This window comes from Tympanuchus pallidicinctus, unplaced genomic scaffold, assembly GCF_026119805.1.
Source record: "Tympanuchus pallidicinctus isolate F22 unplaced genomic scaffold, pur_lepc_1.0 scaffold3, whole genome shotgun sequence".
NCBI classification, from domain to species: domain Eukaryota; kingdom Metazoa; phylum Chordata; class Aves; order Galliformes; family Phasianidae; genus Tympanuchus; species Tympanuchus pallidicinctus.
In genome coordinates, this window is record NW_026294747.1 from 11,501,129 (window position 1) to 11,524,395 (window position 23,267).

Consider the following 23,267-nt stretch of genomic DNA (forward strand, 5'->3'; position numbering starts at 1 on the left):
GAAAAGGAGGTAGCTGTACACTCAGAGACAGTATGCGTTGCTTTACATTATCCCACTTCCTACTTTGCCAAACCTATTGCATACACTCAGAAATAACCCCACTCCACAGCAGAGGCTGGAGACCCACTGTGAGCAGAGCAGGCATCTATTTCCTGCTACTAATAGCCTGCAGGGAAAGGAAGAGCACACCTGAGCAGCCAACATGGGAAACGCTGCTCACACCCATCCTAACAGGCAGCTCTGGCAGAAATCAGAGAGTCATGTTTAATGATCTGTAGCTAAATAAATCGCATTTGTTTATTATTCATCTCACCCCCTAATTCAACCAGTTAAAGACCACAGTACATGGGGAGGAAATGTTAAGAGTCATCTCCATATCCTGGAAATGCACCAGGATTGCAAACCTCCACCTGCAAGGCTTGCTTCCGCCCCTTGGGAAGGCAGCAGCTTTAGCAAGGAACCTGGGCTGACCACATTAAAATCAGGCCGGGTGCCTCACCGCCAACACAGCCACGCTGTAGCCAGCTCAGATGCTCCAGACACAGGGTTTCAGGAAGAAAAATCCAAGATTTGGCCATGTAAGCCAAAGGGGCAGAGAAGTACCTCCAGGCTGATAAGGAGCTGAAGTTCAGTTGAAGAGGTGCCTGCTTTGCTAATAAATGCCCATTTCGAGGATAGGCATTATGTTTGTTTGTTTTATAACTGCTTTTTAAAAGCCTGAATCTAGAGCCAGCGACAAGATCTTGCTGTGGCAAGATATTAACATTCAAGTCACAGCACACCTTGGGCCACAGAACACGTTGGGCTGTTCTCTGCACACAGGAGGAAAAATAATGCACTAAGCAGGATGGTATCACGGCTTCTCACATTCTCACAGAATCAGCACATTCTCCATACCTTTGGCTGCGTTTAATGCTGTGCTTATATTAGTACTAATGGTATTCATAGGCAACCTTTGTCTCCCATCTTTTCCATAACACTCTGAGCTGTATTACGATTTATTCTGTAGGCAGATGCTTCCATATGAGTAGCACAAACTTGTCCCTTTGAAAACCCACCGAGAAGGGCAGTTCCAGAGGCAGGTATGCAGCATTTCTGCTGCTTGAAGAGGGGGGGAAGCAAAGCAAGAAGAAATGCATTCAGTCCAGTGTTATTTGACAAGGTTTGAAACAAGAGAACAGGTATAAAGACTCAGAACTTTCATACAAGGCACTCTGACGGGCGCCTGGAAGACCTCCCAAACGCCCCTTCCTTCTTGCCTGCCCCAAGAGAGGCAGCTGCAGGCACAAGGCAGGAGTGCGGAAAGAAACTCTTAGTCCTCCAGACAGTACCGTCTCCGGAGCTGATGTTATGGCCAAACAGAGCAGCCTATAGAGCAGCCTCTTCCCGTCTGTCATCGTTCCTGCTTGATTGTGCCGGGCTCAGCTCGGCGCGCAGCACGCTCCGCTCGCAGCCCATGGCAGCAGGCAGGCTGGCAGGGCGCCCACAGCCAGCGCCGCGCAGGCAGGATGGCGCCGCCCGTACTTAAACCAATAGTTACTGTTTTACATCATCGAGGGCCCGCAGATTATGTTCTAAATCCATGAAGTAACAGCGGATCAGTGTGCACTAATGCCGTGCTAGGAAATAATGCATGAGGGGGAAGGGATTAGTGCACAGCACACGGGGCTGTAGTTGGCATTAGCTGTAGAACAGTGTATAGCAAGCAACACGCTGCACGTCCTGAGCTCCATGGGGCAGTCAATAAGTCCACATGGAGGAAGGCTACACAAGCATGATGCTGCTGTGCTCTTCCTGTTCTGCCCTCTCTGAAGTCCTTGAAGAAAATTTTCTTTAGAAACAAACACTTGCTGCCTATCGGCAGGAACATTCCAGCAGAGAGGATGCAAGTTCAAAACCCAGGAAACAAGCCTGCTTCATGTGCATGATGAAACCCAATGGCAGATGGTGAAGGCTCCAGGGACACCTATTGCGGCCTTGAAGGGAGCATATAAAGAGGAGGGGGAACTGCTATTTACAAGGGTGGACAGTGATAGGACAAGGGGGAATGGTTTTAAACTGAGACAGAGGAGGTTTGGTTAGATATTAGGAGGAAGTTTTTCCACACAAAAGGTGGTGACGCACTGGAACAGGTTGCCCAAGGAGGCTGTGGATGCCCCATCCCTGGAGGCATTCAAGGCCAAGATGGATGTGGCTCTGGGCTGCCTGCTCTGGTGCCTGGCTATCATAGCAGGGGGTTGGAACTAGGTGATCACTGTGGTTCTTTTCAACCCAGGCCATTATATGATTCCATGGTAAATGATACCCTCAGGTTGATGTGTACCACAGTGTACCGCTCACCCTGCTGGCAGCCTCAGATTCATGCCTACTGAGTGACTATAGGTTTATTTTCTGATACTGCTTATGGCCCAAGCCAATACCATGGCATCGAAGTGATAAAAAGTAAAAAATTGTAATAATTTTAATAAACGTGGTGTTTGTTACTAGGAGACAGTTGCCACAAGATATCTTGCATCATCTTCCCACCTATATTTGCTCATTCAGTGATCAGCACCACTCCAAAATTAATTTCACAGGAATGGAGAGAAGTCCCACTTGGTGATCCCAGTGTCACTGAGGAGGTGGGCAGCGAGAAGCATTTCCCAAACAAGGGTTTGATAACAGAAGTCTGTCTGGGACAGCAAGGCTTGCTGAGACCTAAATCAAGGTCAAATTCAATCCTAAGCACTCCAATTAAATAAGTCATTGTGGATGAGTGCAACAGCTCCTCAGCAGTTACTTCAGTGTGTGACCAGCAGCAGTGAGACGTTGCCACGAACACCAAGATCAAGTGGGAGAGCAAACTGCTCCCCTGGCAGGAGACACCAACAACAAAACAGCTTTTCATCACAGTACTAAAACTCACTGAACTCACCTCAACCCAAGTGCTGTGGGGCAGCAGCCGTCCCTGGCTCTGCAAGAGCTTCCCTGCAACTTTGGGACTTCTCCCCTTTAGCAAGCACTGACTGCTTGAGTCACCCATTCATGTCTTTGTTGCTTGTTTACAGCGCAGCAACAAAATGTATTTTTGAAGACACCTTTATCACAGTTAGAATCACCACCCCAAGCACTGCTTCTTGTTGGCCTCTTTGCACTTTGCTAATAGCATTCTTGTATTACTTCTCTCCAAATGTTTCCAACCATAGCTGGACACAAAATGCATCTAAACCAGTTGTGCGCTGGAGATGCACTCCTGCCCTACTATCACATTTTCCTCTAAAAGTTGGTAGGGAGACGTGTGCTGCTTTGCAGTGTGAGCCATTTCAACTGTGTTCCAGTGAGGCAGGTAATTCTACACTACTCAGTTTTGTAAGAATCCAGACAATCTGAATTAATAGCATGAGCACAGCACTTGCCATAAATATGGAACAGTTGCTTTATTGCACTTGTCAAATGCATTCCTCTCTTTGGTCACAGCTATGGTCAAACCAAGAATTAAAAAAAAAAAAAAATTAACAAGTAATTCACAATAAAAAGGAATTCAGAAAGTCACAAAAACAAGGAGCTATGGAAAGCATCAAATCCCTATGCTTTCCAACTAGTTTTCACTCTTACTTCAGCATGTTTCTAACCAGCTGCATCCCCTGCCCAACACCATTCCACTTCACACTTTGGTTTGGAGGACACTACTTAAAGGGAGCTTAGAAAGAGGAGGGTGACAAGACAAGGGGGAGTGTCTTTAAACTAAAAGAAGGGAGGAATTAGATGAGAAGTCAGAAACTCTTCACTCAGGGAGTGGTAAGCCCCCAGAAGCTGTGAATGCCACATGGAGATGCTCAAGGCCAGACTGGATAGGGCCCTGGGCAGCCTGAGCTGGTACGAGGCAGCCTTGCCCACTGCAAGGTTGGGGCTGGATGGGCTTAAGGTCCCTTCCAGCCCAAGCCATTCTGTGATGATCATTTGCATAATACTTAAACTGAGCTAAAAGCAATCTCATGTTTGCTGCAGTAGAGGCAAACAGCTTGACAGATCCACTGTAAAGCAAACACCTGACCATTTTGATGTGGCATAGCAGTGGCAGAAAACACAACTCTATCTGCTTTTCCTGCAGTGACCTCTGGACCCCAGCAGCACCAGCTGTGCTCAACTCAGGACACCCCACAGTGTGCCTCAGCCCCAGGCAGGCACAGAATACCACTGGAGGAAGCAGCTCAGTCAGGGGACCCGATGTCCCCAACCCAGCAGTTGCTCAGTGCTTTCATGTTTTCAGTACATATTAGAGCTGACTGTTATCTGTAACTGTAATGCTGACCCACAAGAGCCCCCAGTGGGTTGTTTTTAGCATCACATTTGTTCCCTGCACAGGCTCACTTCCTCCCAGCAGTGTAACAGGAAGGTACTGGGATGAGAGCTGAAGATACCGCAGCACGTTCTTGAACAGAAGAGAAAGTATCCTATAAAAGCTAGTCTGAAGTCAACGTAAAGATGTTTCTGTCAAGTCTTCATACAAGAATAATCTTCAGCGAGTCCCTGGTAAAGCACAAAGCTCACAGCACAGCCAAACCTCATGGGCTCATTACTGTGAGACTGTCTAACACTTAGCACCCAGCACTCATCAGTCACAGCTCTGTCAGTAGCCCCCAGCCCGGGGGTTCACCAGAGGTTACTTGAGAACAACAGGGCACCCCAGCTACAAGCACTGGGCCCTGATCCAAGAAAGTACTTAAGCACATGCTTAACTTTAAGCACCTAGCCACATAAAAGGCCCACTTAGTGAAAATTAAGCATCTGCAGAAATGCTTTATCAGCTTCTCCATTGAGCATCTTACAGGATTACACAAGTGACTCTCAGAAGGGTCACTGCTCCTGAATGGAGCACGCAGGTGGGATCACCAGGGCTGGGGCAGGCTCCTAACACCTGGGAGCAATTGGGCTGGGGAGGGGTGAGAGCAGCCCAGAACTCATCTCAAGGTATCTACCATGTGCACGTTTGACTATTCCACATAAAAAGGAATGTGATCTAGCACAAGCTGTTTCCCTCCCACAGGTGCCTGGCAGGGGTAGAGATCAAGGGCTCTTCCTTCCCCCTACTTGAATTTGTGTGGCCTCTCCGTGGCAGCAAGCTGCTTGTTCCCCACGTGGCCCTGCTTTAAAGCAGGACATGTTTGTGTAAGGCACTGATGGCGAGTGCAGGCCCAGCACAGTAGGGCACCGGGGAACTGTCAGGGAGGAATGGCCAGCCCTGATTGACGAGCACAATGTAGTTACTCAGGTGGAGCCCAGGGCTGGGCAGCCAGCACTGCTGCAGGGATCAGATGTGCTCTGAGTTCACAGATCAGCCTGATGTGCGGCTCAGCCCCACCAGGCTGCGGCAGGGGAACTTGCCCTCTATTTTTAAAGTGAAAAGCAGTCTAAAGGAGAAAGCCACCCTCCTTCTTAAACATGAGGGACCAAGATCCTAAACCATCCTTATGGACATCGTTCTACAGCTTGATGGCAGCACATATGCAGATTCAGAGCCTGGGATGGCTGTGCTCAGCCACAAGCTTGACTTGTAACACCATTCTTTAAGCCCTGTTCACACACTGCTTCTGGATACTCTGTCCAACTACTTACAAAGATTCCTCCACTTCCTCCCTGTATGGGAACTGTTGAGTCAGGGCCTGAACCACTGATTGATCACCTGAGGCAAGGACTGGGTCAGCCCTGGGAGCACAGGTGAAGGCAATTCACCTGCTGACTGGAAGGGGTGGAGCCTGGCTGCACCTCTCCTAGACCCCATTTAAGGGCTGACTGCCACAGGGGAAGGGTCTCTTTCTGGAGATCCCTCCCTTTGGAGTTTTCTACTGCAAGTCTATGACATGGGTGAGCATTTCATTTATTTTTGATTGTCTCTTTTCACCATGATAATCTTTCATACTATAAACCTGTTAAATACCGTTTATCCACACCACTCTTCTAACTGTACATTTGTTAGTTGCACACAACCACATTATGTATAACAAGTACATGAAAAAGCAATGTACCTTAGAGCTGTTTTCAAGGCGAAATCTGCAGTCAAAGCCCACCTGCTCTCCTGGAGCCCTCAAAAAAAAAAAAAACAAAAAAACAACCCAACTCTGGGGCACCACCCAGCAGCCAGCCCCATTCCCAGCCTTGGGCCTGACCCTCCTGTGCAGGCACTCTTCATTGAGAGCTGAAGGTGTGGAGAAGAATTTTCTGCATTTCCTTCATAGTGTGAACAGTTTTGCAGCTTGTTCACAGCTGAAGCTTGCACCTTCAATTAGGAGGAACTCGACACCACAGTTCATCCAGGAGCCCAGGCCAAATTAACATGCCTGCTACAAAACCACAGGAGAGTGCACTTTATGAGGAGGGGCAGAAAACTTGTTTTTCTTTCTCATGCTAAAGCTTATGAAATTAATTTAAATGAAGTTTTTGATGATGTTTAAGAAACATTTGTCCTTGGGAAAAGCATACAGGACTCCAAAACCAGCCCATTTACGCAAGGCTTATGCTACTGTTCTCCCAGATTGAGTCAGTTATCTGTCTCTACACAGCAAGCACACAAATGAACGTTTATTGTCTTTACTATTCCTGCTGTAATAAAAGACCCACAAATACCATCCTTTCTGGGGGGGGGGGAAAAAAAAAAGAACCACAAACCAACACAAAACAGGAGCCCCCTACACTAGGGGCAACACACTGCCAGTTCAGCTCAACATACAGTCCCCCACCCAGCAACAACTTGAAGCAGCAGTCCTTGAGACCATACTGACTTTGTACCCACCAGAATAACCCCACACCCACCATTTATTGCTTTAGAAGAACATACCTTTTAGATGCTGATTTTAAGCCAGCTCCCTTCCAGCAGGGCTAGCCTTGCTCTGTCCTGCTGAGGAAGCTGCCGTGCCTTTATCCCTACAGCCATCAAGCCTAAGTGCCTGCAGCTGTGTGGCTGGGTGGGACAGTGCTGGGCCCAGTGCTCAGACCTGCACACACCACAGAACCCAGAGGTCTGTGCTGGGCTCCAAGCAAGCAACCGGACGTGAGGCATCAGGTGGCTGCTCGGGCTGGAGCTCAGGTGAACCTCATCAGTGACACAGCTAGGAAAGATGCAAAGGAGCCACCGGCAGCTAGTTTTGCTACTGGAGTTCTTTAACTTCTGCTACTTTTTTCTTTTCTTTTTCTGGCGCTAGTATTACTTACAATAAACCTAATAGGTAAGGATACAAAATACAAGCTTGATGATTGCCCCAAAATATTTTCCTGGGAACAAGAGGATAACTTCTAAAAAACTTGAGGACCAATGAAACATACCAGGTGGTGGGGGCTGCTTGGCTCTAAAGTGTGCTACCCCAGCTGTGCTGAGAGAGCAGGGGCGTCTGTGGGTTCATTCTGCTTTTGTTTGGTCCCCAGAGATTCTAATTGCAAATGGAAAGTCTGGTCTGCAACTGAGACCTTGCAAATGTTATTTACCAGCAGAGTACAAGAGTAATCAAATGCTAAGAGGTCACTGAGCAAGAGCTTGTTTCTTGAAGAAATATAGAATTCCAATGTTTTTTTCTCTCAGCTGCTCTTCAAAAAAGTCATGTTCGGAGTTAGGTGATTTTTTACGATACATTTCTATAATTATCCAAAAACTTCAGGCTATTGGAAAGTAAAATGAGTTATTTTAATTAACTACCATTAAAATGATTCCACCTCCTCTCTAGGCTCCTGCTCCAAAGCCTAGCATGCTCTGAGGAGTACTTTTGTCAAGCACCCACCTGGAAATTCCCTTGCTCCACTGGGGTGGGTTTGTTCCCCTTCCCTCTGTCCAAGCCCAGCCCTTACCTCCATGTACTCCCACACCCCACAGCAAGTGGCTGTAGGCAGTGGTAGGCAAGATGTCTGCTCTGCCTTCTCTTCCAGGCTGAACAGGCCCAGCTCTGGGTGTTGCGTGTGCCCCAGCCACTTCGCTCTGGTGGCCTGTTCCAGCACAACAATATCTATCTTGCACCAATAAGACCATGATGCTTCAGATGCCATCTCTCAGGTGCTGTGTGGAGGGGAATAATTGCTCTTCTTCAGCTGCTGCTCCTGCTGGTTTGGTGCAGGATGATGCAGTGAGGATTAGGCAACTGACTATAGACTGCTTGTGTAAAACTTCCCAAAGAAGTTGTCCATACAAGTCACTGTTTGGGTATCAAGCTAGATAATTGGTAAGCACGTGCAGATTACATGGATTTTTCCATTTAATTCTAATAATTTATTGGTGTGCAAAACTAAAAATTGAATTGTGTTCCTGAACTTGAGGTTCTTGCACTCAAACGTTCATCTCTCTTTTAGAAAGGACCTGTAGGCAATGATGTGTTTTGTTTTTTATCTTAGTACCGTAGAGAATACAATAGACTGTGTAGCACTGCAGTTGTCATCACAGTGTCCTTGGACCATCAGGCCTTTCACAGCTGGACAATCTCAGTGTATTATTCGTGTTTTTCCTTTACATATTCCTCTATGAGAACTACAGTTGCGATCTTCTCCATAATGCTGATCCTCAGATGGTAAATAAAGACATAAAAATCCAAGTGAAAACTGTAACATAAAACCTAGGTTGGATGGATTTCACAGGAGTTTAATAAAATTATTTGAACCAGAATTAGGAGACTGTTTCCTTTCTGAGTACAAAATAATTGAAGCTGAGATGTCCTTTAGTCCAACCTCCTGCTCAAATCAGGGCCAGCGTCAAAGTCAAAACCAAGAGGGGCTGCCTCTCAATGTCCACACTTCAGAGAGTCACAGTCTTTTTGAAATACCTTGTTTCAATTCCAGTGCTGTCAACTCCTCCATGACCCTGCATTGCCATATGAAATACCTGCTTCTTTTGGGGTATAAACTGAAAATAATGCAGATGACATATGTTAGTTTACCATTTAAGTGGCGTAATTATCTTAAGAAAAATCACTGGTGCGCAAATGATTCCTTCAAAATCTCATCATCTGAGTTAGCACTGTGAGGGCTTTAGTAGGAACATACATACATAGCATTTTAAATCTACGACGACAAATCTGTTCTACAGAAACCAAACAGGAGCAAAAAAAAAAAAACAAAAAAAACCCCCACACCCTGCTGGTGCCTATTAGATGGATGCAGCCAGATCTTTCCCTAGTCCTAGCATACTTCAGCATTTACAGATGTGGAGCAGCCCGATGAGCTGGTCCCTCTGCACTCACAGCTTCTTTGAGCATTCTGCTGACAATGACCACAGTGCTTGCATGGTATGAAGCAGGGCTGTGTAAGCCTAGCTGACCATCCTACTTTGGTTCCAGGCTGTGCAAAGGAAATAAAAGCTTCCTTTTTTTCATCTACTGAAATGCTTTTAGCTCCTTTCAGATTCGTCATAATAACAATACCCTTAAGGAATAATCTAACATTGGCTTAAACCAATTGTTTGGTACAGACTGCTAAAAATGCCTTTCTCAATTTGATATGCTACACTGATGTATTGCACCTTTACATATCTGTTTCATTCCCTTATGGTGGATGTAATTGAAAGGTATCACACGAAGTAATAGCTAGCCCCAAGTGAGTGAGCTAAACCTACAAATCTGGATGTATAATGAATACGGTGTAGTCAAAGATCATTAATTGTTCCACATTCAACATCATTCTGCCATTACAAAGTTCCTCCTCCTTCCTCCCAAGGGCTTTTCTCCTTCACTCCATGCCATTTCTGACTTCTTTCCTCTGGTGTCCAAAAATCTAAGGCACTCTTAAATAACATAGGCTTCTCCTCCAAGTCTGATGACACAATTCTCATGTTTGTCTGAACTTCCAGGTTTATTTCCTTCCAAAGGTCTTTAGTCTTGAACATCTGAGTAGCACAAGTCATCTGTGCCTTCTGAACATGGCTCAGTAGCACCATCTCCTCTCCTCCTGTGCCAGAGCAGTGATGACTAGGCAGGGAGCAGATCCTCAGACGTTCACAGCCTTTTGGAGCAGAGGCTGAGGCGCACCCACAGAGAAGCATCACACCAACTGGCAGCTGGCACTGTCTGTCTCCCAGCAGCAGAGCATTAATAACCACTGACAAAATGCTATGCAGTTCCAGCATGATGTCAGCGGTGTTAACCTTTGTCAATCCTGTACCAGCTCTACTGAATGACTATTTTTCATTGTTTTTCTTTAAAACATACCTTCAAAATACTCCATTTGAACAAAACAGTGGCTACTTAGAATAATTCTCTGTTTTTCTCTATTTCTCTGTTTTTGAAAGCGAACCATAAGCAATCCCTACTGACTGTGTTGAACAACAGCTGAATTCATCCCATGTATGACTTTTTATTGAGCTTTAAAAAAAAAAAAAAAAAGAGGAAAAAGGAAAATCAACCAACCCAAGCCAACTTCTACATATCACACACAGTTGTTAGCACCTTTTGGGAGGTACTGGTAATTTTCCATCTATTAGATAGCTGAAAGAATTTGAGGGGTTTTCTGGAACTTGCAGTGTATGAACAAATTGCTCTGAACTGGTGCATTACAGTAAATCTGCTGCTGCTTTTAAGAATATGAAATATGTTGTTTTTTGTTTGTTTTTTTTTTCTCAGTTCCAACTAGAGAACACAAAGAATTATTTTTAAATGACATAACCAGAAAGCCCCATTTACAATCTTACAGGATTTTGGTATTACTTGCTTCCCAGCTTGAAAAAGAAAAATGCCAACACTATAAACAGGTGAGATAAAGTCTAGAGGGAGAGATAGTATGGTTTATTACAGTAGCAAAGAATACCAGAAGAAAACAGTTTTCCACATATGCAATCAGATCTGTATTCTTAGTCCATTAGTCAACATCCCTGTTGAATTTCACTGTGATGATACAGGGTCAATAGGCATTCAGCTTATTTGAAAGGTAAGGATTTTTAAAGAAAGACAGGATTTTTTAGACTTTTTTTTTTTTTTTTTTCTTTTTTTTTTGTGCTTGCAGATTGATTAGTCATATTTTTGTTTATCATATACTTCATTATTCACTGGCAAACTTCAAGATAGCTACAGAATCACAGACCGAGTTCAGGTCAAGTGCAGTCACATCCTTCTACCTCCTACAATCCTTTAAGATGTCAGCTTTACCATAGGGAAATCTTTGGTTCTAGAAAACTGGATGAGCCCATAAGGAAAATGTCTGGCACTGCAAACTACTCCTGCCCATCTCTGTGCTTACACTTGTGTCAGTAGCTGTTGCATTCAGTATGTGCAGGGAGTGGAAGCACAAGATCAGATGGAACGCAAATGCTCTGCACTCCCAACCACAACACGTGATGCAGTTGTTTCTCCTGTTTGTTTTTAACCTGCTTTTCTTAAAACAATAAAAGCTCAGCCTCTCCAAAAAAAACAAACCAGTTGATGTGCCATAAACTTTCCAACGTAAATTGGAAGAGGATGTAAGAGGATTTGCCACCTTTAACACCTGTGTGTAGAGCAACTGGTCCCAGTGGAATCAAAGCAAGAATAAACCCAAAGAATATTGTTATCACATGTGAAGTCTTCTGTGCCTGCTCTGTACTTACTTCCATTGCAAGAAGCATTTGCAGGGCGAGCTAAGAGCACAGCACAGGCTCTGCAGTCACGTGGGACCAGATAACAAGAGGGAAAGGATGCAACACTAGCAACTCTTCAACCTCTCGTAGACCTCCTGAATAAGTTTATACTTCAGGTTAAATCAGCTCTTAGGGACACCATCACCAGGCAGTAAACAAGCCAGCAGCACCTCAGTATGAGAGGTAAATCACAAACTTCTGCAACCATGTGGAAATGGCAGAAGACTGATTTGTTTAATCCCATGCCCTTTCTGACAGAAGATAGAAAGAGACAGTGATGGGCAAAGTTCATATGAATGCACCAGCACCTTCTGCCTTCTTTGGGAGAGAAAAGGAGGAGCGGAGTCTACATGTCCACCCCTCCCCAAATCACAGCAGGCGGTCGAAGCAGGGGGGAGAAGGGGTTTTCTGCAAAGCCTGTGCCTTTGAGGCAGCAGAAGGGCAGAGCTCAGTTTTACGACTGCTGGCCCCAACACAATTTACCATTTACAAACTAATCCTCCTCCCTGCGAGAGCACAAGGCCTGCTAAAGCTCTCATGTCCACTTCTCTGATTCTTCATTGTCCACACTGACAGAGAGAAGCCCAGGACCTAATCGGTGTGTAATTCAATCGCTGTCCAGGCTGTGTCACAGCACAATGCTCTGCTTGTAGAGCCATGGGTTAACTCAGCCAGCTACTGTTATGCACCGCAGCAGGTGTGAAGAATGTCCCTCAGCCTAACTGTGCGTTGCCACTCTGTCAGAGTCCATTTCTGATACTACTTTCACTTACCACTTAATGACTGTTTTTCTTACTGGCAGCAAACTAATTGTCGGCTGTATGGTAAAAGGGCACTTACAGTATTTTTGATCTTGAATTGCAAATTCCTCAACAGCATAACATAGGTCTCACATGACGTCAAACACTCTGTCTTCCAGATGCCCAAAACACGGAGGGCTGCTAAAAGTCTCTTTTCTTCCTTTGTCTTAATCCAGCAATTAATAAGTTATGACATCTAAAATGCTTCACTCTGTTCCTCACACCAGCTCAGATCTGCAATGTTAATTCCATTTAAATCAGCATCGGGAAGGTGCTCAAAAAAATCCTATCCACAATTGAAGTAGTTAAAAATCTCTGGGAAGTGAGATTATATGTACTGCCATATTTAAATGCAGATCAGGCTGCTCTGAGAATGGCATTTGGTGTGGGTCTTTTTGGTGGGGAGCTTTTTTTCATATTTACCACACTAAAAGGAGTAGAAAGTTGAACTTCCACTACGCTGAGTTAATACCACAATGCAAGAAAGCTGGGGAACACTTACCACTCCATCCCCAGTGAAGAAGTACTGGGGGTGTGTAGCACCCAGCCATGCCACTGGGCAGATAAGGAGACACTGGGGAACTACTGCTGATAAGCCTGCAGCGGTTAAAACACAGGGATGATAAACAGGAGAATGGCTGCCTTCTCCACACATGGACCTCACGCACTTTTAAGTCACACACAGCATTTCTTTCCAGTGACAGGCCCAAAGGCTGTGAGCACAGAATGAGCAGATACCACCTATTTCTAATGCATCTATTTTTCTAAAAGCCTTAAGTATTTCTTTCGTGTAGAGAGAGCCAGCTTCTGACGTTATTTCTCTAAGCTTCTAATGTTAATGTGGAAGCAATAAATACAGGAGGAATACCTGATAGAAGAACTACACTGGGAAAGAAACTGTACAGGTCTGTAGCAGGACAAGCAGTTTTTAGTTCAAAAGAGCAAACTGAAGTCAGCTGGATAACCTAACTAATCCAAGTGGTAAGTAAAATAAAATGGCAATAATTTCCCTGCAACCACATAGATGATCTTAAATCAATGCATCTATCTGGAGTTTTAGTATGTAATTCCATATGAACATTACAGTTACTAAGCTTACCCAATCCTGTGAAGGGATGAAATACTTCGCCACTCTTTCAAATCCTGGGATGGCAGAAAGGAGCTGAAGAAGGGCTGTTGAACTTCTTACCAGTAGCTGCACAAAAAGTCGTAATATTCATTATTCAAAATGTGAATTGGGCCACCTGTACTTACAGTGTTCAACAAGTCTTGCTCCGTGCTGAAGTCAAGCTGCTCATTTCACCCATACTTGTCCAATGCCATCACTGAGGGCTGACTTCCAAACATGGGCGGACAACAGTTTACATGGCAGGGGCCACGAGACATTCTTGCATCCTGAATCAGGATTTAGCAATGCCATATGCCAAGCCTTAGAAGCATGCACAGTATTTGCAACTGAGCACCTGCGGAAATCCCATTTCCTGACAAAGAAAGGCCTCTACTATTCATGTTTTTCTCCTGGGTTTGCGCCACACTGTAATGAAAAATGAAATATGGGAGTTCACTGAGAGCTTGCTTGAGCAATTAGCAAAGGCACGCAGAATGAGAAGCCAGGCTGATAGGATCTGACCAAAACCATATGCAATGTAGAAAGAAGAAACATGCATCCTTTGCCCTGCTCCCTTCAGTCTAGCCCTCCCCGGATTACCACTGCTCTACCTTTGGCGTTGCCTTTCTATACTCCTTCCTCAAACTCTGGCTGCTGCCTTCCCATCTTCCCTATCTCTGAATGCCCACACGTCTCCTCACCCTCCACTGACCTGGCACAGTCCCCTGCACTCCTGTGGCTGCATCTTAACCCATTTCCCTCTGCTTTTGTCATCTTCCCTTGCTGCTGGTTTTGGCTGTCACACCTCACAGGTGTCACCCTGCATGCTGCTCTGCACCTATCTCACCTCTGCCAGGCAGCTTTTAAAGCTTTGAACCAATGGCTGTAAACACTGAACAACTGTTAGATGCCAGCAGCAGTCTCACATAAGGCCACGTAACTGACAAGACAGATTCAGCATCTTACAGATCCAGCATTTGTCAGGGTCCTGCTGGTCTCTCATTTTGGGAACCAGCATCCATCACTGGGTCATGCAGGCTTGTTGCATGCAGAATGCCAGCCACTGTTTCCCATTTCCACCATGATATGCTGGAACACTGTCTCCCTGCTAAACGCTGGGTATAAGAAGCACAACTCTGTGGCACAGTGCCTTTTCCTTGCCTCCTGCTGACCAGCTCTTCCCCTGGTAGTTCAGAGGACTCACCCCGCCTATTGGCCAGGACACTGTGCATTCAAACAGCTGCTCAGGCTGGATGAAGCACCTGCTCCGGGCACAGCAGCTGGAGTTCATTTTGGGTCCAAAGGGCTGAGGCCAAGCGGGCTGACCGCATGTACACTAATCCAGTATCATCACCAGCTCCTCCAACAACAGGTGCCTCTTTGAAGAGAGAGGGAAAAACTATTTGGGGAGGAATCAGATCTTTATAAAGAACATTATGGGCCAGGTCCTCAGCTGGTACATGCTCAGTTCAATCATGTACTCTCTTTAAGTTGTATGAGTAATGCTCATATACACCAGTGAAAGATTTGGCCTGCTCTTAGTGCTGCCTCTCTGTTTAGTTTTCCTCGGAACTTTTCACCTATCTTTGCTCTGCACCGATCTTCCTTTAAAAAGGCAAAAAAATCTTCCTGTCTCCTGCTTCAAAGCAAACAAGCTACAAGTCACAAGCTACACATGGCAAACCTCACTACCCTCCCTCTGCCATTTACCATGGCCTTACTGAAGCCTCACAAGACATGTCCCTCAGTCCTGTTTGCATCCCAGATTGTAGACCACAAGCATCCTTCCACAGAAACATGGACGATCCCATTCTGGGACACATCAGACAAAATCCCTCGGAGCCCCTTAAGAGAAGTCTGTCAGCCCAGACATCACAACAGTGGCCACATACTTGCTCTGGCCAGTGGTCCATGTGCCCAGTGTTTTATTTCAATCAATGGCCATGACAAAATGATCTGGAAAGCATGCAGGAATCCTGCCAGAAGCAGTTATTGGCTCAGCTGGCTCCAAAGAAAATTTTCTTCTTATCTTTTTTTGCCAGAAGCTGATTTATGAAGCAACGTGTACAAATCTCTTTTTGTACTCTCAGCATCTTACGATTGGTTTGGGCTAATGAAAGCCTCCATGATTTCTCCTTCCTGAGTGCTGCCACACCGAGCTCTACACAACAGTTTCACACATTTGGTCTCACTCCTGGCAGTGACCCTAGTGCCTGTTTCAGGAGAACCAGGGAGCTCTCTCCAGCCTGAGCACAGAGCAAGACTCACACAGGTGGCCTTGCAGGACACTGCCAGGAGCAGTCCATAAAACATGAGCAAAAGTAGGCTTTCCAAAGTGCTTCAATGCACTGTTAGGGGAAAACACGGCCTTGCTACAAGCTGCTCATATTCACAACTTGCCTAACTTTGTATTCTAACATTTATTTCCCTGAACTGCATCTCTTTTCTTTTGTGACCTTCTGAGGTTTGATTGGTTTGAGTCACTTTCCACTTGGGACCATGTCCCAGCTGGGTTATATTACAGAAAGAAGCAAAGTAGAGTCAGTTCAAGGAGCAGAGCTGGTGGCCAGAATGGCACAGGCAGAAAAAACAATCTCAAATCCAAACAGTCATTGACCTCACCACAAATGCGCACAAGTGTCAGTGCTACTGTGTTGGCTTTCACATTTAAATAAGACTCAGAGAATCTCCCTTGACAAACACTGCAGTTCATGATCACTGACACCATTTGCTCACCACATTCACAGCACGGCAGGAACGCCCTGTGCTAGAAACATAGGCTCAGCTGCTGTGGACTCCTGGATTCCCTTTGAGGCTTTAACCACAGCTCCAAAGTTGGAAAATATCAAAGCATATCTAAATATACAAAAGAAGGCAACGTGGCCCAGTTATGCATCTGTTTTGTCCACACATATGCCTGAGGGAGCTGCATGTGATCGCACCCTGAGCACTGAGCACTCTGATACCGCTGTCACTGCCTTGCACAGCACAAGCAGTAAGACCCTACCAGCATTCGAGAGACCCAGAAAGAGGGACCCTTGCAATCCTCTCCGTGGCGTACTGTCACTGGGCACATTTCACGCAGACCAGCTGCACGGGATTTACGCAGCCCATTTTGGAGTATCAAAGCTAAGATTTTTGTCTTTGCCTCAGGCAGGCGCTTGGTATGTGGGATTTCAAGCGGAGAACAAACCGTTCTGTGGGAGCGTTAAATGCTCAGCACAGTAATTTCTGAATTACACAAACGATAGCAATGGGAGCTAGTGGTTTAAAAATCAAGAAGGAAAGCCCTTAAGCGCATCGCTGTGGGCAGTGCCACAGATTCCTACAGACCAGAGTAACTTCCCAAGAGTACCAGTTAATGTTGCTGGCTGCCTTAAGTGAGATGAGCCAGATCCACCCTATGTTATATCTCATAATTACGAGGAAATCAGGCTAACGCCCAAATCAACAGGTCCTCTGCACAAAGATAATGAAATCAAAATCAATCTGCCTGAGCTGCACAGAAGGATTTGCCACAAACAGACAACAATCTAACACCTACCACTGTAAGAACTTTATAATATATTGAAAATCATTAAAATTAGGCAAAATGTGATAGGGAAATAAATATCCTAATGATCTACACCTTCACTTCACTGGAGTTTAGCACAGTCTTTAAGGTCAGATGTTTGAAGGAAGTTATCCACTTCTGTTTTGTCTGACTCACCTCCACTAAATCATAAAATCATAGAATCATAGAATGGCTTGGGATGGAAGGGACCCTAAAGATCATCTAGCTCCAACCCCCCCTGCTGTGGGCAGGGCTGCCCCCCACCAGCTCAGGCTGCCCAGGGCCCCATCCAGCCTGACCTTGTATACCTCCAGGGATGGGGTATCCACAGCTGTGCCAGGGCCTCACCACTTTGAGCAAAAAACATATTCCTAATGTCTAACCTAAATCTCATCTCTTTAGTTTTAAGCCATTCCACCTTGTCCTGTCACTATCAGACCATGTAAAAAGCTGGTTCCCCTTCTGCTTGTATGCTCCTTTCATGTACTGGAAGGCAGCAATGAGGTGCCCCCAGAGCATTCTCTTCTCCAAGCTGAACAAGCCCTCAGCTCAAATTTTCACAGCAGAGGTGCTCCAGCCCTTTGATCAGCTTTGTGACCCTTCTCTGAACACAATCCAACAGCTCCATATCTTTCTTGTGCTGCGGCCTCCAGGCCTGAATGTGAGGCCAGATGGGGCCTCACAAGGTCAGAATTGAGGGGGACAATCCTCTCCCTCTTGCTGCTGCCACCCCTCCATTGATGCAGCTCAGGTTGGCCTTCCAGGCTGCATGAGTACAGTGCTGGCTCACATCCAGCTTTCTGTCCATCAAGACCCCCAAGTCTCTCTCCACAGGGCTGCTCTGATACAAACCCATATGAATCCCAAATTTAAAACATTTACCTGATGAAAGTACACTTTAAATAAAAAAGAAAGAAAAAAAAGAAGCTCAGCTTCATAGAAACTTTCAGAAGGCTTTTCCTCAAATAAAGACTGTGAATATGGCTCACTCTCAACTTTTTGGTGAATGCAAAACCAGAAACACTTGGAACAATTTCCCCTTCACCTGCAACATCTTGCACACCTCTCTCCACAACTGTGGCCTCAATGCCTTCCCTCTTTAGCCAAACAGTAAAGGGTATCAGTCAAACCATTCAACTCCCTGGAGTACCTGCATTTTGGAAGCAGGTGCTCTTGGTACCAGCGAGAACTCTACGAACATTGATTGTCAGTGACACAGAGCAGCAAGACAATAAAGGGTTCCTGGACTTTCATCAGAAGATGTTGTTTACTACTGGCAAATATTACTGCAGTCTCAAACTCTGTGAACAAGTACAGAGCGCATCTGCTCATGCTCATCTCAAAGATGTCTGATGCTCTTTCAAGGGCTGCTGAGCATAGAGTGCACCTACTAGAGTTCACACTGCCTGGAAGGCATTACCTGCAGTCACTGACTTCAGTGGCACAAACTGTACCAGAAAAGGGCAGTGCCTCTTCCAAAACGTCAAGTCTTATTTTCTCATTTGTCTGAAAACAAGCACAGATTCTTATTCATATCTGTGCAAAGAAAAGCAGAACAAGAAGGGGAAGGGCTACAAACCGTGAGAGACTCCAGGCAGTTGGGGATTGCACAAACCCCTTATGTAATGCATTGCCTGGGGCACACCACATGTTTTTAGAAATTCCTCAGAATCCCTTTATACTTGCTCCAGCTCTAAGACCAAGTAGCTCCATCCTCCAAAAAGTGACTGGAATTACAATGTACCATGGACAGATCGCACTCACAAGCCTCAAGTTTGCTGTCCAATGCTTTTTAAAATATAACTTGAAATAACAATTGCAGTATCTCAGAGGAGGAGTGACTGGAGATGAAACTTGGTGCAGGTAAATTGCCAAAATGTAACTCTACTTTGGAAAGAGCAACATGTGCTTAAGAGAAACTGGAGCTATACAGCTGGTGGCCACAAATCAGTAGTGTCTGCAGTGCAGTTTTACCAGAGGAGCCTATGAGCGTGCACAGTCACAGAGGTTCCAACAAGGCCTGTGTTTAGCCTGACAGAGACAAGCTAGGGCTGCCTCATCTCTGCTCCAGGCTACCTGAAGTACCCTCTTCTGCAGGAAGGGAAAAGACAGCATTAATTACAGAGAGCCTCACTTAGGTACTGCAAAGAGGAAGCTGCATGAATTAGGAAGCCCTTCTAGACCTGCTCCAATACACAAGGTTAAAGATAAGGACAATTTTAATCAGCAAAGATTTCTCTAAATAACACAGTAGTTTCAATTATCCAGTTTTGAAAGTTCTTTACGAAAGAACTTCATTGCAGAAGAAGAAAGATGGATCAGCCAAATTCTCCATACCCGTGTGATGCAGGCTTAAGTAGAAAGAAAATCATGGAACAAAACTAACCAAGATAAAGCTTACATCACAGCTGCAAAAAGTGTCACAATTTTATTCTGCTACTGTTGCAAAGTGGGAAAACTAGATGATGGTCAGCAAGACATTCCATGACAACTGAAAAACATGCTTGCACACCTCAGCTGACTTCTAGCACTGCAATATGGTTTGCATATGAAAAAGTATCGGTGAACAGAAGAAAATGGAAGAAAATTCTCTAGAAAAGGAAAGCAACGAAAACAAAGCTTTGGAGTATTCGAGGCAAGCTCCACAAAAATGCACTTAAAAAATGACTTCAAAATGAATCCAAGTAGTTGCATACAGGATTTCAGTGTGATATCTGGCCTTAGTAAATGGAATACATAAATAGTAGATACTGCACAGTCACACAGTAATGTCCAGTACATGAGCCCCCAAAATAGGCTCCTGTCTGCTCTGTTTGACATCAAGGACAAGATACTTCAGAGGAACTACATTCTAGCTTGTACTTTTGAGAAGCTCTTACCTTGTATCGCTAAAGCATACTGATTTCACACCATTACAGCAAAGCGGACCTTTCTGAACACTTTACATTTGCTCAGAAACACAAAAATAGAAAATATATCCCAGAATGACCAACTCACAGCTCAGTCACAGGGCTACAGTCATCCCAGGGCCACCCCACGTTTTGTTGATGACTGTAAAACCATTTTTAAGAAAGCCCAGATTTCAGGCTGCTTTTTTAACTCTATGAGTCATACAGAACAAAAAAGCAAAGAACTCAGAAGTCTTGCTGGCTTTTCTTCCATGGAAAATGGGAAATAAAACAGAGTGGGATCAGACAAAACAGTGAAATGAAGCACCTGTTGAGCGTAGCAAAGCATATGGATAAATGGGTAAAGTGACTTCATGTCCAATAGAAGAGATTATGAATTCACGAGTGCTCATATGAATCATCCTCCATTTCCTGCCAGAGAGCTTAGGTTTCACTTAATTATGAAATAAAATCATGAATGAAGAAGGCTAATTTACAGGCATACATATCACACATTTATTTACAGCTTTTTGTTCATGTAGCCTTCAATCTTCATTATTGCTATTGATGGGCACAGAATGATCACATATGAAAAATATTTGGTGGCATTTGATAGATCACTTACAAAGCACACAGCTATAAAGCAGCTAACAGATGGTGGCTGGACAGAAGCAACAGCCACAATTTTTGCTACCTGCGGTTACAGAACAGACAATGCGATCTCCGAAGTACAACTTCAAATGACAGAGAATCAAGTCAGAAAGCAGCCAGATACAATTAAATATCTGCAAAGCACTCTCAGCAGAAAAATATTTTCAGGTGACTGCTGAAGCCTTTTGACAATAACTCTGTCCTCTCTGCTACTCTCAGCCAACAAATTCACGGGAGGGGTGTGTTGTACGAGAGCTTCTTTTTCTGGAACATGAACTGCACTCCTGCATACCATGCTGTGGTTGCTTGGGCTCCCACTCTGGCATACCACTTTGAGCACTTTAAAATGTGCTGCGTCAATATCATCCCAAATCATAGAAATAAACTGAGGCATGTGCCTAACGTAACACATTTAAATAATCCTGGATTTTGGGGATAAGGAGGGCCAGTCTTGTCACCAATCCTGTTTGCAGAGTCCTTGTGTGCAATGGCTTGCACAGAACTATCTGCTCTTCTCTCCCTCAGCATCCATCCCCACCACACCGTCGGTGTCTGTTCGTTCAGGATTCTTGTATGGCATCTTCATACTTCAGGACATGTGGGAATAAAGTTCTGAAGCTGATTCACTTGTACAAAAGTAATATATGGACACTTGTCTCAAGTGACTAATAACTTTTCTAAAGCATAGAGTTTGAAAGAAATACCTGAAGCCTTCCCTCATGGTTAGTGCAATTGACCAGCAGTTCCTCTACCTTAAAAGCCCCCACCTGATAGCAGACAGTTGCCCTTATTAAAGACCATGCTGCAATGTTGTAACTAACTAAGAAACTGAACAAAGCATTTGTCGCCTAGGATACAGCTTTACTTAAAAACCAAGATTTGAGATCATGTGTTTTTGGAACAGATGGTACTGTCCACCATCCAGATACTATCAGTGACACTGTCTCACCCTGTATAGCAAGAACCCCTATGTTACTTTGTATGGATTTTCTCCATAACAAATACAATTGCAGTAGAAATGGCATGTGTTTCCTTTAGTTCTGTGACGCAGAATGGAAAACCAACCAAACGGTGTTCTCATGAAAAACAAAAAAAAGGAGTTAAGGAATAACTGGAATTAAGGAATTCCGGAGTGAGTCAGAGCAGGCCCATGCTTCCTATATGGCCTTAAAAATGTCTTTGTGTCACTGCCATGCGATAACTTAAGACACGAACTTCCAAAAGACAGCATGCAATCAAGTCTACTATGCTCAGAAATTGAACATTAAAGGCTCACCAAACAAAATAAACTACAAGTTTCTCCAGAGGTACTAATTGGCTTTTAATTCTGATTTCACACTTCGTATTATAGAATCATAGAATCACTTGAGTTGGAAAGGACCCTTAAAGGCCATCTAATCCAACCTCCCTGCAATGAATAGGGACACCTACAGCTCAGAGCTCCACTTAGCCTGACCTTCAATGTCTCCAGGGGCAGGGCATCCAACAGCTCTTGGGGCAACCTATTCCAGTGTCTCAATCCCCTACCTGTGGAAAAAAAAAAAAAACAACCTTTTGCTTACATTCAGTCTAAATCTCCTCTCTTCTAGCTTGAAACCATTTCCCCTTGTCTTATCACAACAGATGCTGCTAAAGAGTCTGTTCCTCTTCTTTCTTATAGACCTCCTTTAGACACTAAAAGATTGCTCTCAAGTCTCCCCAGGTATCTCCTGCAGGTGTCCACAGGAGGAGATCCCCATGAGCCTGTTCTCCACGCTGAACAGCCCCATCTCTCTCAGCCTTTCCTCTTAGGGGACCTTACAGAGGTGTTCCACCCCTTGGATCATTTTTGCGGCCTTCCTCTGGACACACTCTAAGAGGTCCACATCTCTCCTGTACTGAGGACTCCACATCTGGATGCAGTATTTCAGGTGAGGTCTCACCGGTGCAGAGTAGAGGGGCAGAATCACCTCCTTTGCCTTTCTGACCACACTCTTTTTGATGCAGCCCAGAATACAGTTGGCTTTCTGCCCTGCAAGGCCACATCGTTGGCTCACATCCAACTTGCTGTCCACCAGCACCACCATGTCCAAAGCCAAGACCTTGCCTTTGGCTTTGTTGAACCTCATGAGGTTCACGCCTGGGCCAACTGCTTGACCCTGTCTAGGTTCTCTCTGAACAGCACCCATCCTTTAGGCATGTCCACTGAACCACAGAACCACAAAGCTTAGTGTTATCCGCTGACTTGCTGAGAGAGCACTCAATCCCACTGTTGATGAACAGCAATGGTCACAGCACTGACCTGAGGCACTGGCGCTTGTCATTGATCTCCACCTGGACAGTGAACCATTGACCACCCCTCTCCAGGTACAATCTCACAGCCAGTTCCTTGTCCATTAAACAGTCCACCCATCAAATCCATAGCTGTCCAATCTGGGTGGGCTTTAAGATCCCCACCAACCCGAGCCATTCTGTGATTCTAAGCACTAAAATATGATTAGTTACATTAAACAAGGGCAGAGTACTGCAGAAGATGGAGGGAAGATGGAGGCACCAAAGTGGAAACAGGCATGTTTCTGCAGAGCAGCTCTCACACCCTACCACCAGCTCTCAGGCAGTCGAACCCAATTACAATTACAGCATGGAACAGGCTAACAGGGCTGCCCTTAATCCTCAGAACAGGTCTGAGAGAGAGCAGAACGAGCTGCTAGAATACATCGCACAAAGCGGC

At 45.1% G+C, this 23,267-nt stretch overlaps 1 long non-coding RNA gene across 10 annotated transcripts in view; it reads right to left on the bottom strand.

Annotated features, from left to right (window-relative positions):
* Window positions 1-23,267, bottom strand: part of LOC128087409 (uncharacterized) — a 39,440-nt gene that overhangs the window by 7,806 nt on the left and 8,367 nt on the right. For 5 of the 10 annotated variants that reach the window (XR_008209829.1, XR_008209827.1, XR_008209833.1 and 2 more), the window contains 3 exons: window positions 13,457-13,552; window positions 12,398-12,591; window positions 8,331-8,857 (listed from right to left, as the gene is read on the bottom strand). This is a non-coding gene — a long non-coding RNA (uncharacterized LOC128087409). Of the gene's footprint in view, window positions 1-8,330; window positions 8,858-12,397; window positions 12,592-13,456; window positions 13,553-14,669; window positions 14,844-20,159; window positions 21,590-23,267 lie in introns of those variants that run through there. The other 5 variants (XR_008209832.1, XR_008209836.1, XR_008209830.1 and 2 more) reach the window with 4 other exon arrangements.